Raw genomic sequence first — 6033 nt, 5'->3', positions numbered from 1 at the left:
GCGTGCAAAAGTCCAAGTGGGTGTGTTTAAAAGTAAAAGTCCAAGTGGGCGTGTATTATGTGCGTACATCGGGGCGTTTTTAATACTTTTACTAGCTGGGCGCTCTGACGAGAAGTATCATCCACTACTCTTCAGAACGCCCAGCTTCTGCCAGATCACGCTGTGACGTCACTCACAGGTCCTGCATCGTGTCAGACGAGCGAGGACACATCGGCACCAGAGGCTTCAGTTGATTCTGCAGCAGCATCGCGTTTGCAGGTAAGTAGCTACATCGACTTACCTGCAAACGTTGATGCTGCTGCAGAATCATCTGTAGCCTCTGGTGCCGATGTGTAAGCATCGTAGATTACAGCGTCCTCAGTTGCCAAGCAACCGGTCCGAATCCACCACACACAGTTTAGTACAATGTCAACATCGCTCTTATGCATTCAATTATGCCGACAACATTGCTATTGCGAGCCGTGCAGCACATAATCGAAAGAATCTATACATAATTGTGCTCCTAAAGGTAAGCAGCGGAGATATATAAAGAAAAGAAGAACAGCACATCAGCATGTCAGACCTTCGTCATTGAAATAAGAAAATTGCTATTTCAGATCCACACGTGGGTATGTGGATCTCTGATCGCTATCACGTGGTCAGAATGATCACACTTCCAGGATCTCCAGAAATCACTTCATGCACATAGGATATTCCATCAACCACACGCGTGTCAATAGTGTCTCTGTATAGCGACTCAATGTGACAACGAGAATAAAATAAATCAAGTAAGATCTGTAATTACCCAATATCTCGACGCTGCTTATCCTCAAGAGGAGACTAGGAACAAATTACTGTAAAAATTACTTTATTGAGTTATTTAGAACCAAGCTCAAAATACAACAATGTATATTGTCTAATTAACAAATAATTTTGATAGATATCGTGTGCAGGAGATCCCGAAGTTCTGTTGGGAGTTCTATTTGGATCTATAAAAATACAAGAATTCAGTGTTAATAACTAATAACCATGAATAAAAAATATGTCACAAATCGTCGCCAATGAGGACATCGGAGAACTTCAAAGCAGCAAAGGAAAACAAAACATCACATAGCGATCCTGTCTACATTGAATTCAAGGCCATCTGGTCTCAATGAGTTATCCATCTCAATTCTCTTTTATGTAATGCCATGTGCTTATCACCACCTTGTTGTAATGGTGGGATGTGATCAAGGATCATAAACTTTAAATCCCTTTCATTATGTCCCTGTTCCGAAAAATGTTTAGCTACAGGTAAATCAAGTTTCTTTTTTCTAATAGAGAATCGATGGTTATTTAGATGGGTTTTAAAGGCACAGGTGGTTTATGTGATAGTAACAATGATCTGGGATATCCTCTCTGTAAAACATTGAAACAGTTTGAAGGAAACTAGGAGAGAGCCCTCTGGTAGAGTGACCGTTTTTAATTTTTGTAAAAAGTCAGCGGTATCTCTAATATAGGATTTAGAATTGATTGCAAAGTCCCTTAATACTTTATCAACAAAGATAGAGATGTTACTCATTAATGAGCCTCTACCGGAAACGATAGGGCGTCCGGGTGGATTTATTAAACTCTTGTGGATCTTTGGTAATAAATATAAACAAGGGGTGTTGGGAAATTCTATGATAAGGAACTTCTGTAAAGTTTGATCTATCGTCCCTTCTTCTAATGCTTGTGTGATAAGTATTGTAATTTTGCGTACAATATCCTGTCTAGGATCCCCTTTTAGTATTTTATAGACATTGATGTCAGACAATTGTCTATTGCATTCCTTAATGTACATATCTGTATCCATAACCACCATTGCTCCGTCTTTATCTGCAGGTTTTATCATAAAATCATGGTTATGGACCAGTTCTTCCAATGCCACAATTTCAGAGGTAGTCATATTAGGCTGTTTAAAATGATTGTTATGTGTCTGAGTCCTCAGAGTGTTTATATCTTTCTGAACTAATTCTCTAAATGTTTCTATCGCATGTGCTGTAACAGGTGGTTGAAACGAGCTTCTGTTGAATAATCCCAATTTCTTTAAAGATAATGTAGGGAGTGTGTCATGAACCACTATATCTTTAGGTTGCGTATCAAACCATACTTTTAGTTTGATGGATCTAATAAATTTATAAAGATCTAATTCTAACTGAAACCAGTCAATGTGTTGATTTGGACAGAAAGAGAGTCCTTTTGACAGTAATTGCATATTCGAAAAAGTATAGGTAGTCTTTTTGTTGTTGTCTTGTAGTAACTTCTGTCCCTTGTGGTGTGCCTGTTTCTGGAAGCGGGTTCTTCCTCCCTCGGTGTCTCCTGCGCCCTGCTCGTCTGGTATTCTTCCTTTTGTAATGTGATTTTTTATTACATTTGGGAACACCACCAGTGTAATCAAAAGCATTATCCCATGTGTAAACGCGTCCTGATTGATAGTCCAATTGATCACGATACCACTTCTTTTTCTTGGTCTCTTCAATGTAAATCCTTACTTTGCTGAGTGTAGTACGTAGTTTATCCATATGAGTATTAAATTCATCAGCCTGTATAAGCGTCTTCAAGGTACCCTCCAGGTCTTGTACCTTCTTTTTCAGAGCACCCAAATCTCTCTGTAAAAAGTCCATATTCAATAGTATAGTTTCCAAGGCATATTTGCTGGCAAGCTGCTCATATATACTTCTAAATTCCTCATGTTGCATATGCATTGTAGGTTTAAGTTGGGCTCTCATCCCACGTGGAATCATGTTGTTCCTATAGTACTGTCCAAGTGTAAGTAAATGGAGTTCGACATTAATCAATCGTTTTGACTCAAATTCAAGGTTCCGTTTGATATCTGATATAGAGGGAACACTCAGGAATGAGACATCGCCTTCCGCTCCGTTTAAAATTCTCACAATGTCCTCATCGGTAAAAACAACAATGTTGGCTGAAGTCATCCCAACAGGTATAACCACCTGTTCCATTGAAAGAAGCTATGCAAAATTGAAAATCGTGGTGCAAGCTAGTAGGATCCAAATATAGAAAGGCAGAAAGCAGCAGCACTCACAAAAAACTGTTGTACGACTGCCCAGCAAGTCGTCCTGATCCTAGGACGGATTATCATGTATGGAAAGAGAAAACTTGCAGCACTTCAGTGTTTAAAAATGGTGTTTATTCAGTCAAACACAAAGCGACGTTTCAGACCTACAATAGGACCTTTATCAAGCATAGTGACACATCAAATACTGCAAACATATATAGGGCAGAGATCCATTTGCATAATTAATCTCATTAGAATACAAATAAAGTGCTAAGTGTAAAAAATCCTCATCCGCAAGTGATTTAAGGTATGAGTCAAAATGTCAAATTGATACATAAAGTGCAAGTGCTTATACAGAGTATCGTGAACAACGATATAAAATACAAAATTCATAAAATGAAGTGATTAAGACACAATCAAATATACCTCAGTTGTGTTAGAATAAAGTGTAGTAGATCCACTCACCAATCAGAACTTCAGGTTTTTATTAGTATAAATATCTGTCAGGTTTCGTAGCGATGTACAGCTGTAAGCCACGTTGTAATCAGAATGTACCGGTATGTAGTGCGCATGCGTGAGAGTTAGAAGCGGAAGTGTCCAGTTGCCAAGCAACAGGACGCTGAAGTGATGTGGTGACGACACAGTGAGTTCCACCGTGTAAGCATCTTAGATGACGGCGTCCTCAGTTGCCAAGCAACCGGTCCGAATCCACCACACACAGTTAGGTACAATGTTAACATCGCTCTTATGCATTAAATTATGCCGACAACATTTTTACACTGGAGTGCTGCAAGTTTTCTCTTTCTATACATGATAATCTGTCCTAGGATCGGGACAACTTCCTGGGCACCCGTACAACAGTTTTTTGTGAGTGCTGCTGCTTTCTGCCTATATATATATATATATATGTGTTTGACAAAGATTCCATTAAGCTGGATCGAGACGTTGCTTGCCTGTGGGGTGATTAAACACATCACCGTTTTCATCCACTACTTTGGTGTGCTGCCTCAATTCTTTTGCCTGCTAAAAAAAATATATAGGTAGTAGTGTAGGATATATATAGGTGTTTTAAATATATATATATATATATATATATATATATATATATATATATATATCACAAAAGTATGGCGACAGCACACTGTGAACACCAATGTCACCTAAGCTGCTAAATATAAATAAATATGCATTACTGCTAAATCTACTTGCAATAGGGAGGTTCTTCGCACACATTTTGATGAAATTGTGTGAGCCCATGTACTTGTACGCATGTAAATATGTGTGTATATATATATATATATATATATATAACAAAAAGAGTTGGTCAGCTCCTCCCAAAACATGAAATAGATATGCAGGAGCTATTCTGCCGTGACTAATGTATTGGCAGCTACAAGAAAATGCAGATGCACACCGCAGCCGCTAAGATATATATATATATATATGTGTATATATATATATATATATATATATACAGTCCAGCAATAGATAAACACAGCACTCCACAATAGCAGGAAATCAGGCCATGTGCTCGTCACCAGGGGATTAATCAATTCCCCTTTTTTTTTTTAAATAGAAGAGAGCGTAGGAAGCAGTGATGGCACCAGGACTTCAAGGCAGATGAAAGCAAAGTGGATTTATTCACCTCAAAAATAACAGCAACGTTTGGTTCAACAGGAACCTTTCTCAAACCATGGTTTGAGAAAGGTTCCTGTTGAACCGAAACGTTGCTGTTATTTTTGAGGTGAATAAATCCACTTTGCTTTCATCTGCCTTGAAGTCCTGGTGCCGCCACTGCTTCCTACGTTCTCTTCTATATATATATATATATATATATATATATATATATATATATATATATATATATATATATATATATACATATATATATATATATAGGCTTGGGCTTTATAATATATATATATATATATATATATATATTATAAATACACGCTATATATATCACATGCAGATGTCCGAAAAGGAGTGTTAATCCCTCCTGGGCTGACGTTTTAGGCGCTGTGTCCTGTTTAATCACAGAATAAAAAGTTTTAAAAAATGTAAATAATATAAAAAGTATTAGTATTAGCTTAGGTAGGTTACATATATATTCTTACATACACCAGGTTTCTGCCGAAATTTCAGGCGCAGTTTTTTTGTTTGTCATAAAACAAAACAAAAAGTTACATTTAAAAAAAAATATAGGTAGTTGTATTATAAGCTATGTACATTTAGTATTGTTTAGTTAGGTTTTATACATATATATATACACACACACGCACATATATATTTTTATAAACAAACGCAAACCTCTGAAAAACTCCTTTTTGCGCTGACATTTCAGGCGCTGTTTTTTGCTGTCATGAAAAAATGTTTTTGGCTAAACAGAAGTACACTGTTGAGGCCTACGCCATGCTGTGTTCAAACACAGACACAGAAACCGCTAGTGAGGATGAGGAACACTTCCTTATTATGTCATCCTCTAGCGATAGTGAGGAACCCCCACAAAGGCAGATTAGACAGTGTGACAGTCAGTCAAGGGACTCCAATTGGGTGCCCCCAAATATTTTTTCACCCCAAATTCCTGGCTACACTCACAGATTTAGAATTTATGAGGGAAAAGACTCCCAAATCTGCCCAACAGAGTGCCCCCCTGTCCTCAGTACAAGCGGCAAAATTGTGTGGGACCTTTAGTATCCCCTGCTAGATAAAGGTTATAACCTTTATATAGACAATTTCTATACTAGCATCCCGCTTTTCCACTGTCTATTTAAAAAAAAAGTACAATACGGCACTATTGGCACAATACGGAGGAATCAAATAGGCCTCCCAAAAAATTTGGTCAACCAAGAATTGAGACTTGGTGATAGCAGGTCATTGTGTAAGGGAACTGTGATGGTGACCAAATTTAGGGCTAAAAAGGATGTTTTTTTTATCACGTCCATTCATGGGGACAGCAAGACCCCTGTTCCAGTAAGAGGGTGTAATGCCACCACCCTCAAGCCTGTGTGTAT

General features: G+C 37.8%; 1 long non-coding RNA gene across 1 annotated transcript in view; it reads left to right on the top strand.

Moving 5' to 3' along the window:
- Positions 1 to 1856: 1856 nt before the first annotated feature.
- The window catches only part of LOC142730329 (uncharacterized), a 31296-nt gene continuing 27119 nt past the window's right edge, over positions 1857 to 6033 (top strand). Inside the window, exon 1 of the long non-coding RNA XR_012878920.1 lies at positions 1857 to 1898. This is a non-coding gene — a long non-coding RNA (uncharacterized LOC142730329). The remainder of the gene's footprint in view (positions 1899 to 6033) is intronic.

The sequence above is a fragment of the Rhinoderma darwinii genome, chromosome 1, assembly GCF_050947455.1.
Source record: "Rhinoderma darwinii isolate aRhiDar2 chromosome 1, aRhiDar2.hap1, whole genome shotgun sequence".
In the NCBI taxonomy this organism is placed as follows: Eukaryota; Metazoa; Chordata; class Amphibia; order Anura; family Rhinodermatidae; genus Rhinoderma; species Rhinoderma darwinii.
The sequence above is the reverse complement of the archived record's forward strand: the minus strand, read 5'-3'. Positions and strand labels throughout refer to the sequence as shown.